Genomic DNA, 13,644 nt, shown 5'->3' on the forward strand with positions numbered 1-13,644 from the left:
AAGTACATCTGGGGCTCTCTGTATACCTTTGTTCAGTCCATTTTCTGTCTTATTTCAAAGTTCACTGGTGTTCCAGTTTTGTTTTTTAGCCGTAATGCTTTTCTTAGTGCTTAAAATATATGTGTATATATTCATAAGCAATATGAAGTACTGATTTGCATGTTCTAAAACATATTTTACAATGTCTTCCTTCAGCTTGCTTTTTTGTGTAACATTGAATTTTTAGATTTTTCCATGTTATTTATATGCATGTAATTTATATGTAATTTTTTTTCACCTGTATAGAATTGTATGAATACATTACAATTTATTCTTTGGTTGAGGAATTACAGGTTTTTCAGTATTAGAAACACTACTGCATTTAAGGGTCTTGTACTGATCTGTTTATGCATATGTGAAAGATTCTTGAGGACTGTATTTTAAATACGTGGATATTTAAATTTCAATTAATTAAAATCAACTCAGTTCCTCAGTTGCACTAGCAACATTTAAAGTGTTTTGTAGCCACATGTAACTAGTGACTAATGTATTGGATATTGTAGATATGGAATAATTCCATTATCATAAAAAGTTTTATAGGCTAATGCTCCATGGGGTTTATACCTGTGTGTGGAATTGTTGTGTCATTGGGCTTGCACATGTTACACTTCACTAGATGTTGCTGAGTTGTTCTTTCCAGTGGTATCCGAGCATTCCCTTTCTCAATTGTCTTGCTAAGAATTGGTATAAACAGAAGTTTTAATTTCTATTTTGTAGGTGTGAAATGTATCTCATTGTGGTTTTAATTGAATTTTAAAAATATGTAGTGAGGCTGAGCCTTTTTTCTTATACATGTATTTTTTTTTTTTTTTTTTTTGAGACAGAGTCTCGCTCTGTCGCCGGGGCTGGAGTACAGTGGCCGGATCTCAGCTCACTGCAAGCTTCCGCCTCCCGGGTTCACGCCATTCTCCTGCCTCAGCCTCCCGAGTAGCTGGGACTACAGGCGCCCGCCACCTCGCCCGGCTAGTTTTCTGTATTTTTTTAGTAGAGACGGGGTTTCACCATGGTAGCCAGGATGGTCTCGATCTGCCGACCTTGTGATCCGCCCGTCTCGGCCTCCCAAAGTGCTGGGATTACAGGCTTGAGCCACCGCGCCCGGCCTTATACATGTATTTACCTTTTACAGTTCCCATCTTGTGATTTCCTCTTAGTGTCCTTTACTCATTTTTTTTCTTTTGAAATATTTTAAGTTACTGATGTGTATGAGTTTTTTTTTTTTTGTATTTTATGGATACAAATTCTTTGATTATATTTGCCATATATGTCTGTGTCTAGTATGTGACTTCATTTTGTGGTGTCTTTTGCCTTACACAAGTTTTAAAATGAAATGTAATCAAATTTATCAATTTTTAAAAATGCTTTATGTTCTTATGCCTTATTTAAGAAATTACTTCCTACTCTAAGGTCAGAGTTTCCTATATGTGCTTTGCAGAGGTAGATCTTTCATCTGGTAGTATGTAATTTTTGTGTATGGTGTGAGGTAGTGTTTGAGAATGAGTTTTTTTGCATATGGATAACCAATTATCTTTGCATAACTTTCTGAAAAGTTTATTGCCTTAATAGTTTTTTGTTTGCATGGGGGTCAATTTCTGGGTTCTAATTCTGTTCCATTGGTCTATTTGTCCCTACACCAATGTTTCAGTTGAATTTTCTTTTTTAACAAGATACCTGTTTTTTTCTTTGTTTTTTATAGAGACAGGATCTTGCTTTGTTGAGTAGACTGGTCTTGAACTTCAAATGATTCTCCTGCCTCGGCCTCCCAAAGTGCTGGAATTATAGTTGTGAGCAACCACACCTGGCCAAATTTTCTTAAAATGAAAATAACAGTGATAATTTAGGTCGAAGCCCTCTTCCCAAAATTGATTTAGCTGATGATAAGCTATAATATTGGAATTTATAATATAAAATAGTACAAAAAAAATTTTTTTTTTTTGAGACAGACTCTTGTTTTGTCACCAGGCTGGAGGGCAGTGGTGTAATCTCAGCTCACTGCAACCTCCGGTTCCTGGGTTCAAGTGATTCCCCTGCCTCAGCCTTCTGAGTAGCTGGGACTACAGGTGTGCGCCACCACGCCCAGTTAATTGTTTTTATTTTAGTAGAGACGGAGTTTCACCATGTTGGCCAGGATGGTCTTGATTTCCTGACCTCGTGATCCACCTGCCTCGGCCTCCAAAAGTACTGGGATTACAGGCGTGAGCCACCGCGCCTGGTCTAGAAAATGATATTATAACCAGCAGATGTGAACAATAACATTTTTTTCTGTGATGATATTTGAGAAAAGCTCAACTTAATTACAAAAGAGTGCAAAAAATCACTTTTTCAAAGTCAGAACTTGTATATACACTTTCAAGTGGTGAATTGAGCCTTATTTTAAAAAATCTAATTTTCACTTTTAATGCCATTTGTTTTCTTTTGAGATATAACTGATTCATTTACAACCAAGTTTTATAAATTGGATTTGTAGTGTGGCCATTGTATGAAAATAATTTTTAAAAATGTACCTGGGTCATATGGGTAGTAATTAGGCAAATTTGTTTTAGATTTGCACTGCCTGTTCAATCATCTGAGATTTAGGGGATCTAGGATGTGTGAGTAGAGGTTCTATTAGGTTTATAAAGTGCTTGTGATGATAATATAGGTTAAGGACCAAGTACCTGGCAAAGATCAAGGGCATACTAAATAGTTGTTCCTAAAGTAATGGGGCAATTGCTGGAGAGGGACGAGAGAAGGAGACTTAAGGATAATGTGTTGATGTGTATGTATATATAAATGAGACAGAAATGACTTTTGGAAGGATTACTAAAGAAAAACAGCAGTAGAAGACGACTAACCTATGTCCAGCAGCAAAAGGAAGTAGAAGACAGTGAGTGAGATAGTGACCAGTACAGGACACTAGGTGGTGCCATTAGTCTTAGACTGCTTATTTGAAGTCTCTGGAGGCTCAGTAGCCTCAGAATAGAAAGATAGAAAGGTGGCCGGGCGTGGTGGCTCACGCCTGTAATCCCAGCACCTTGGGAGGCCGCAGTGGGTGGATCACGAGGTCAGCAATTCAAGACCAGCCCGGCCTACACGGTGAAACCCCGTCTCTACTAAAAATACAAAAATTAGCCTAGCTTGTTAGTGAGCGCCTGTAATCCCAGCTACTCGGGAGGCTGAGGCAGAGAATTGCTTGAACCTTGGAGGCAGAGGTTGCTGTGAGCAGAGATTGCAGCACTGCACTCTAGGCTGGGTGACAGAGCGGGACTCCGTCTCAAAAAAAAAAAAAAAAGGCACTGCTTGTATATTAATTGAGTGAATTGCCTTTTTGAGTATAACCCATAGTAATATTATAGTTCTTGATATTTTCTTCTCCGGTGATCATTTTGAAAAATTTTCTGGAATTTGCGTTGTGAAGAAGTTTGTCCACCAAATAAACTGTTTTAAAAGTAATAGTGCATTTCTTTCTAATTTTAAAGGTTGTATATAAAAACATATTTTCATTTAAAATTCACATTAAAATAAGATAATTGAAATTATATAATCAGAAGGAACTTGGTGTTTTAATAAGCTTTAGTGGCCTTTTCCTAGGTCAACGTACAATTTCATTGAATTTTTTTGAAATACATATCCATGGGTTCCGCATTGGTGGATTCAACTATGGAAAGAAAATATTAGGGAAAAAGAAATTGAATGTGTACAGAGCTTGTATATTTTTTTCCTTGTCAATATTCCATAAACAATATGACAAAAGTTTACATACATTTCCATTGTATTAGGTATTATAAGTAATCTAGAGATGATTTAAAGTATGGGGAGGATGTATGCAGGTCATACGCAAATACCGTTGACCCTCAAGCACCACAGGTTTGAACTGCGTGCACCCACTTATATGTAGTGTTTTTCCACTAAATACAGTAGGCCCTCTACATGGGTTGGTTTGGCATCTACAAGCAAAAATGGATGGAAAATACAGTATTCAAGGAATGTGAAAGTCGTGTATATGGAGAGAAGGGCCAATTTTTCCGATCTATGGGTTCGAGAGGGCCAACTGTGGTACTTTAGTATGTGTGCATTTTGGTATCCAAGTTGGGTCCTGGATCCCCTAAAGATACTGAGGGATGACTGTATTGAAGATGATTCCTTGATTCCTGCTACTTTTTTTTTTTTTTTAAGATTCCAGATTGGGAACAATTAAGTGCATTATTTGATTTCTGCAGATGAGTTATACCATTAAATTTTTGTTGATATGTGTATGTGCAGATGACAGAAACCCTAACTCATACTGGCTTAAGTAAATGGAAATTTATTGGATCACATATCTTAAAAGATGTTTGTATGACTGATTTTAGGTGAAGCTTGCTGCAGTGGTTCAAATAATGTTATTTGGACCCTCTTCACCTCATCTTCTAGAGGTAGGGTACTGCCATCAGCTGTTGGCTTATATCCTTATTTGTGTGTGTGTGTGTGTGTGTGTGTGTGTGTGTGTGTATTTTAGTGGCTGTAAACACAGGTGTGGGATTATGTCATGTTAGGCCTATATGGCTTGTTTGGGTTCCATATCTACTCTGCAACTGGAGATGGAGTTAACACTGCTGGAAATTTATGGATTAAGAGTGTTGAAGGGATGATTCCCCAAGAAAATTTGGATCTTATTAGGGAAATAAAGAATGTTTGTAAAATTGCACTTATTTCTTTAAGAAAGTCATCTTAAAGCTCTTTTTCTTTGCTGGCTATGGTGGCTCACACCTGTAATCCCAGCACTTCGGGAGGCTGTGGTGGGAGGATTGCTTGAAGCCAGGAGTTTGAGACCAGTCTGGGCAACATAATGAGATCCCATCTCTACAAAATATCTAAAAGTTAGCCAGAGATAGTGGCATGAACCTGTAGTTCTAGCTACTTAGGAGGCTGAGGCAGGAGGATTGCTCGAGCCCAGGAGTTTGAGACTGCAGTGAGCTATGATTGCGCCATTGCACTGCAGTCTAAGCAACAGAGCAAGTCACCATATCTTTAAGAAACAACAACACACCCCAACACATGAAAAACTGTTTTTTTTGTTTGTTTGTTTTTGGCTAGTCTGTTCTTATGCTATTGATTTTATTTCACTAGAATTTGTTTTTACTTTATTTCATCTGTGCTACTTACTAGTTGTGTGACTTTTCAGAGTCCATTTCCTCACTGGCAAAATTGTTGATACAACTGTTGATATAGTTATTGTGATGACAAAATAAGAGAATGTGTGTAAAATACCTAGCCTGGTGCCTGGCATATATTAGATATTACAGACATGTTAGTCCACTTATAAGCATGGTTATTACCCAGACATGTTTGGATTTTATCAGTCTTTGCTATATGTTTTAAATTCATCTATAATCTGTAAGTGTCACAAATGTTGTAAATGTAGAATGATCAATTTTCAGATTATCAATTTAATTTATTGATTACCACTTTCAGTGCTGAAAATGACAGTTGGTAGATATTGTCCTATTCATGACTTGCCAGTGTTTTTATCCTAATACTTAATGTGCAGATTTAACTTCTGCAAGATTTTTACAATTAATCTATGTTGGGAAATATAAATTATCTTTAAGGAGTAGCAATAAGTATAGTGAAATTATGATAAATGGTTTTATTGTTTGGGGAAATAATATAAACTCCTTCATGTGTTTGAAGAATAAAAGGAAGTTGGCAGCAAGGGAGAAAGATGAATGATTAAGTATGGTTTAAACTTGTTTTTTAATTAAAGTGCTTCATTGTTGTACACAATATTCAAATTATATTTTAAATGTAACATTAATTTTTCTATTAACATTCATCTTTATTAGAAAATATTGCATGTATTTATCATAATTTTTTTCTCACCAACTGTAACACTCTTATAATCTATTTGGGTTAACGTGTGTGTAGTCTCAAGAAAAGAGCCTCCTTAATTGTTTTTAAACTGTTTGAACATTACAGATTTAGTAGCCTACATTTCCAATAACTAACAATACATAGGAAACTCTTGATAGTGATGGAATAGAACTAATCATTTCCTTATAATATAGTGATACATCATTATTTGACTTATGGCGTATTTAACTTTGGTTAGCTATAAGCAGCTTAATACTGGCATCTTTTATTCAGATTTGATAAGTATCAGTGTAATATACAAAGAACTTATTTTTACTAATTTTCACCATATTTTATAGACACAAACCATATGAGACCAAAAATAGTGTAAACTGACATGGCTGGTCATTTTATGGTTGGTTATTGTGTTTATTATTCTGAACTATGTTTGTTGTATTTGTGCTTTAGTTGCTATTTAATTTTAGAATATTGCGTTATGTAGGTATAAAAGTGATAAGAATATGCCGGGTGTCGTGGCTCACTGTAATCCCAATCTTTGGGAGGCCAAGGCAGGTAGATCACTTGAGCTCAGGAGTTCAAGTATATCTTTTGTAATCCCAGCACTTTGGGAGGCCAAGGCAGGTGGATCACTTGAGCTCAAGAGTTCAAAACCAACCTGGCCAACATGGGGAAACCCTGTGTCTACTAAAAATATGAAAAATTAGCTGGGCGTGGTGGCATGCGCCTGTAATCCCAGTTACTTGGGAGGCTGAGGCAGGAGAATCGCTTGAACCCAGGAGGCGGAGGTTGCAGTGAGCCCAGATCATGCCACTCCACTCCAGCCTGGGCGACAGAGCGAGACTCGTCTTCAAAAAAAAAAAAAAATATATATATATATATGTATAAAAATAAATAAGTAAATAAATAAATAAAAGTGATAAAAATGTGACATGTTAATAGGGAGAGATATTAGTCCGATGGTAATTAAAAGTAGAGAAAGTTTTAAATAAACTAAATGGTGAAGAATTGGTTTGTTCAACAATAGGAGTTATTTTGAAGAATAAAGCAAGTAATTAAACATGTGAAAAGTAATGTATCTATGCACCAAAGTGCTATTACTTAGTGGGTTATATCTACTGATACTTACCATATTAGAAATTAAAATAGAAACGGTTGAAAATATTCAATACATTTAAAGATAACCATAATAATTTGCTAGCATAAACACATTTTTGTGGAAAATAATGATATTTTCTAAGCCAGAAAAAAATTGTTAAAAGAATGGTATTGCTTTTTGCAAATCTCTTTAATGTCTGACTTAGTAGAAAACAGCTGGATTTTCATCTGCTTCTGCCTGCAATCTGTTATAATGTATTGAACTGATCCAGAATTCCTGGTCTCAAGCCATCCTCCCACCTTGGCCTCCCAAAGAGCTAGGATTACAGGTGTGAGCCACTGCACCCAGCAAAGCAAATTGTTTTAACCTTGTGGATTCCCTGAAAAGATTTTGTCAGACCTTTGTCGTCCCTAGACTATGCTTTGAGAACTGCTGGCCTTAGTTTAGCAATGGAAAGTACAGTAGGAGACACTGGTAGAAAAGCTTTTGAATTTACAGTAGAGTCTGGGCATCAATATTAGATGTCTATTGATCTTTTGTTAAAAGACTAAGAGTTTGAGAATTTAAAGGCTAAAACATTGTAAGTCCTGCTGATCAGACTTTTCATAACCAGATTGTTCTGTAGGCTTAAGGCCCTTTAAATCCAGATAATGTCCAAGTAAGTGGCAAGGCAGCAATTGTGGATTCCGTAGCTGCTAAAAAGTTTCTTACGGCATTTGTACATAGATCATTAAGAAGAGGGGAATTATTTCTCATGACCAATTTTTAGTGTAGATAAAACTGAAATATTTTGGAGAAAAAGGTCTTAATAGAATACATATAGCAGTAATGTAGTCTTCTATTTGGCAGGAATATATATAGGGATGGTCACTTTAGATTAAACAACAAATAAAACTTAACCTACTTACAAAGAGAGGCTTCTGTATTGAGAATTTTTCTTAGTATAACATATATTCACCTTAGTATCAAGTTGTGGGGGTTTTTGATACCCCCAGATTGACAGTTATTCAACTGAAGCTTGGAGATAGGACAGACTTTGATTAATATTTGACAATAATTGTCAGTTCTAATGTTGGAAATTTTCACTCTAACCTTGTTGATTAAGCATTTAAGTTATTTACATTTTTATGCTTAGGGATTAAAAGTATGTCTACTTCACATTTATAATCAGGTATATTTTAAGGCAGTTTTTGTTTTAAGTATATCTTTTTTCTTTAATAGTATTTATCAAAATTGTAATTATTTGATATGACAAAGCTGCTTGATATTTTCATAGTAGCTTGAACTTTCCATTGATATGTCAAGCAAAGAAATAGTTTTTTTCTGAGTAGAAACCGACTGTACTGCAAACCCATTGATAGTAAATTAATTGCAGGGATTTAACATGTAGGGAAACCTTAATTATTCTGAATATACTTATGTTATGATGTGTAGATGATTTGTTTACTGTCTTTAATATGACTGAGTCAAAATATGTGTAGTTATTTGCATGAAGGGGAAGTATTGCTAATATATTTTGCATTACTTAATGTTACGTATAAAATTAATTTTCCTTGTAAGGGATGTGAGAAGTTTTTTTACTTCTCATTTCTGTTTATTCTCATCTATTTCTTTGAAAATGTAGATTTAATTTATTTAAATACTATGTGATGAAAACATTACAGATATGTTCTTGCTCTCTTTTGTTTTTTTTTTTTTGAGACAGGGTCTCAATATCATCTAGGCTGAGTGCAGTGGCATAATCATGGCTCCCTACATGTCAACCTCCTGGGCTCAAGCAGTCCTCCCACCTCAGCCTCCTGAGTGTTTGGGACTACAGGCGTGTACCACCATGCTGGGTTAACTTTTGACTTTTTGTAGAGATGGGGTCTCACTATGTTGCCCAAGCTGGTCTCAAACTCCTGAATGCAAGCAATCCTCCTGCCTCAGTCTCCCAAAATGCTGGGATTACAGGCATGAGCCACCACAGCCAATATGCTTTATTTTCTATGTCTGATTATAATTTAAAGGATCGTATTATAAATGCTTAACTTTATAACCTTCAAATAATGATATTGTATTGCTCTTTATTGTGATAGATAAATTATAAGACATATTTGTTTAGCCGATTTGGTGGAAAGTCTGCTTACAGAAATTTGCTGTTAATTTCTCAGTTGTTCACATGAACTTATTTCATTTATAGCTTTTTACAAAGCATTATAGCAATTTAGCATTTCACATGCAATTTACAAAGAAACTTCAGTCAGTAGAGCTTCCTGTTGCTCTGAGTGGGGGCTCCTTCTACCCCTGTTCAACTTCAGTCAGCCCATGATCTATAGTGTACCTCTCACAAGATCGTTATACTGCAGATCCTCTCTGCTGCAGATGCTTGGGCTTTTTCCTTACGCACACTGGTATAATTAGAAGAAGTAGAAAAGAAGACAAAGGGTGAATAATAAGAGATGAGAGGATTTAAAAATGGTTGAAACAGGAGTTGTGAAGTTTGAGTATGTTGGATATGGAGATGTGCAGCCCTGATCCTCCTTCAAGGAAGAATTGCAGCCCAGTTGTGGGGAGGTCAGTCATCAGAAAGCCTTCAATTGTCCTGGCCTACAGAAGACAGCCAGAAAAAAAAAAAAAAATTCGCCTTCAGCTGTCAGTTCCTTCAGGCTCTACCTCAGTTGCGGAGAGCCTCCTTGCTTAAGGTCACATCCTTTCCAGGGCAGCTCTTATCCTGCAGCCAAGCAAGACATGTTTAAAGGCCCAGCCGTTTTGTTCAGGGCTGAGACAACTCTGACAGGGGATATACCACCAGAGATCTGCCAGGTTGCTTGAGGCTTTGTTGGGCCTGAATTGCAATTTGATTTTTCCCTCTGCCCAATTCTGCTTTCTCCCCAGATTTCTCTCTCTCTCTCTCTCTCTTTTTTTTTCTTTGAGACAAAGTCTTGCTCTTGTCCTCCAGGCTAGAGTGTGATGGCGTGATCTCAGCTCACTGCAACCTCCGCCTCCCAAGTTCAAGCAATTCTCCTGCCTTGGCCCCCTGACTAACTGGGATTACAGGTGCCTGCCACCACACCCGGCTAATTTTTGTATTTTTAGTAGAGACGGGGCTTCACCATATTGGCCAGGCTGGTCTCGAACTCCTGATCTCAAGTGATCCACCCACCTCAGCCTCCCAAAGTGTTGGGATTACAGGCATGAACCACTGCGCCTGGCCTCTCCCCGAATTTCTTTCACAGGGATTGACTGCTGATAAACATCATATACCCAAAACTACTTCAGTGTCCGTTTTCAGAGAATCCAGCTTGCAGCAGGCAGGCATATGGGCTTCATGTTGTCCTAAACCTTATGTAAAATTCTATGCAATTGTTTGTGTGTGTGTGTGAATTTGCGTTGTTCTTAGGGGGTCTATAGCTTCCATTATATTCTTTAAGATAGACTTGAAAATTAAAGGTCTTTCTCATCAAGGACTTAAGAAGGAAAGGCTTAAATTTTTTTTTTTTTTTTTTGACTCAAGGTCAAACTAAATATACTTGGCCCTTGAACAATATGGAGTTTAGTAGTGCTGACCCTTTGCACAGTTGAAAATTGACATAGGACTTTTTACTCTCCCAAAACTTAACTATTAATAATCTACTGTGGACCAGAAGCCCTACTAGTAACATAAACAGTCTATAAACACATATTTTGTATATGTATTATATACTGTATTCTTACAATAAAGCTAGAGAAAACAAAGTGTTATTTAGAAAATCATGACTGGGCGTGGTGGCTCACGCCTGTAATCCCAGCACTTTGGGAGGCCGAGGTGGGTGGATCACTTGAGGTCAGGAGTTCAAGGCCAGCCTGGCCAACATGGTGAAACCCTGTCTCTACTAAAAATACAAAAATTAGCTGGGCGTGGTGGCAGGCACCTGGAAACCCAGCTACTCAGGAGGTTGAGGCAGGAGAATTGCTTGAACCTGGGAGGCAGAGGTTGCAGTGAGTCGAAATCGTGCCATTGCACTCCAGCCTGGGTGATAAGATCAAGACTCCATCTTAGAAAAAAAAATCATATGAGAAAACTTGTTTACTATTCATTGAGTGGAAGTGGATCATCATAAAGATCTTCATCTTTGTCATCTTCATATTGAGTAGGCTAAGGAGGAGGAGGGTTGCTTTCTAAGAGGGGGCAGAGGTGATTAGTAGGAGAAAATTTTATTTTAATGTGCATAGCAGAGGAGAAGCTCAGATTAATTAATTAATTTATTTATTTATTTAAATATTATTTTTTGTAGAGACAGGGTCTTACTTTGTTGCCCAGGGTGGTCTCGAACTCCTGGGCTCAAGTGATTAGCCTGCTTCCTAAAAGTGCTGGGACTACCAGCATGAGACACTATACCTGGCTGAAGGAACTACATTTTTGATACGGTACGTAGAGAACCCAGTGCAGTACAGAAGCTTATACACCCTTTTTCAATAGGGAAGTGGGGAAATGCAGAATGTAGACATTTTTTTTGAGGGCCAGTAAATCATTAGGTAGGAGGCAGACCTTATGGGAAGGTGAGAGGTGAAGCTGCACAGGAGCACAGGTTGTCTTACTATGCAGATGAAGGCCCCCTCGGTAATCTGTTGGAGCTGTCCTCGGAAGAATAGATGAAGTCTTTCTGGGCAGTAATGATCATGACTTGCAGCTTCTTCTCATGTGGTTGATCTTTCCTGATCATTTGATGAGATTCCCTAGGAAGGGGGTTTAAGACAATTGCATTTCTTTTGGAAAGAAGCTTTTTGGGCTGATGAGGAAATACCAGAGAGAGCCCCTCTCTTCGGTGGGGTGGGGGACACGACAAGGTTAGAGGGATCTTGATTGTGAGGCAGCTTCTAAGGCCTTTAAGCATGTCCAAGTGCCAGTCTTTGAGGGGGTGGTTTGAGAGACCAAAATAGATGCCCCTTTATCAACTAGGACAGATTTTAAGGTTAAGGAAACAAAAAGTTACCTATCGGTAGAAAGTTCCGGGCCCTGCTGGTGTGGCAAATTTCTAAATTCCTATGGCTACAAGAAAAATCACTCTTATTAAACTTCCTAACAATAGGAGCTATCAGACAAATTGTCACAATTCTGATTTACAACCCAGACCACCACAACATTGGACAGAGTTCCCAACTTAGAAACATTCTTTTCTCTTCTTTGAGACAGAGTCTCACTCTGTCACCCAGGCTGGAGTGCAGTGGTGTGATCTCAGCTTGCTACAACCTCCTCCTCCCATGTTCAAGCAATTCTCTGGCCTCAGCCTCCAGCGTGGACCACCATGCCCGGGTAATTTTTGTACTTTTAGTGGAGATGGGGTTTCACCATGTTGGCCAGGCTGTTCTTCAACTCCTGACCATAGGTGATCTGCCTACCTCAGCCTCCCAAAGTACTGGGATTGCAGGCATGAACCACTGTACCCGGCCCTTAGAAACATTCTTTTCTGATAAGTTTTATAGACCTTGAGTTTCAACCAGCTTTGGAGCCTGGGCACAAATTGTCTTTGCATCCTCTAGTTTTTACCTTTTGATGTAAAGATCCAAATTCCACCTTATTTTAATGCTAAAGCCCCACCCGAAAGTGAACATAGGATGTATATTACACATGTTTACCCATTGCATATGCGTTCAGCTCTTCTCATAAATACGAATACCTTTCCCCCTGAATCTGCTGAATATATATGATTCTGTTGTGTAATATGGGCCCTGTGAGGCATAAAACCCAACCTATCCTTCCCCTGTTTGAAGACAGAGCACCTTTGGTCCATGCTGGAGACTTTCTCTTCCCTGGTTGCAAACCCATATTCCCAGTAAAGCTCTCCTTTCTACTACGTAGCTTCTGGTTATCTTTTGCATGACAGGGGTATTGCTTTCCGGGCCCCAACACTAGGAAGTAGCACTTAACCATTGTAAGCAAGGAGAAGGGTGCATTAATTTTCTGTTTTTCAGATAACAAATTGACACAAATTTAGCAGCTTTAAAATAATACCTTTTTATTATCTCATAGTTCTGTAGGCCAGAAATCTGATACAGTGTGTCTCACTCAGCTGATTCTCAGCTCCAGGTTTTACAAGGCAGAAATCAAGATGCTGGGAGGATAGTGTGTGCTCCTTTCTGGAGGCTCTAGGGATGAATGTTTCCAAGCTCTTTCTGGTTGTTAGCTGAATTCAGTTACTTGCAGTTATAGAACTGAGGTTTCCATTTACTTGCTGGCTTTTTGGGAAGTGGTGTTTACCAGTTTAATCTCAGTGGTATGTGTAGTTATATGGGATTGTGTGTTTTAAATTGATCTCTTTTGTACCTTTCCTTTCTATTCCTTTGATTTTTGTTCTTTTTCATCTCTTTTTACTTTATTTAGGTTTATCTATTGTTCTTTTTCAAATATCTTTTTTTTCTTTTTGAGATGGAGTCTTACTTTGTTGCACAGACTGCAGTACAGTGACATGATCTTGACTCATTGCAACCTCCGCTTCCCCGGTTCAAGCGATTCTCCTGCCTCAGCCTCCCAAGTAGTTGGGATTACAGGCGCCTGCCATCATGCCCAGCTAATTTTCCTATTTTTAGTTAGAGACAGGGTTTCACCATTTGGCCAGGCTGGTCTCGAACTCCTGACCTCAGGTGATCTGCCTGCCTCCCAAAATGCTGGGATTACAGGCATGAGCCACTACGCCCAGCCTTTAAATATCTTAATAAGA

At 38.0% G+C, this 13,644-nt stretch overlaps 1 protein-coding gene across 3 annotated transcripts in view; it reads left to right on the top strand.

The window, feature by feature from the left end:
- The window catches only part of ADK (adenosine kinase), a 591,886-nt gene that overhangs the window by 103,974 nt on the left and 474,268 nt on the right, over nt 1-13,644 (top strand). The gene's annotated exons all lie outside the window — the stretch shown is intronic.

This window comes from Piliocolobus tephrosceles, chromosome 9 (genome assembly GCF_002776525.5).
Source record: "Piliocolobus tephrosceles isolate RC106 chromosome 9, ASM277652v3, whole genome shotgun sequence".
Taxonomy (NCBI): Eukaryota; Metazoa; Chordata; class Mammalia; order Primates; family Cercopithecidae; genus Piliocolobus; species Piliocolobus tephrosceles.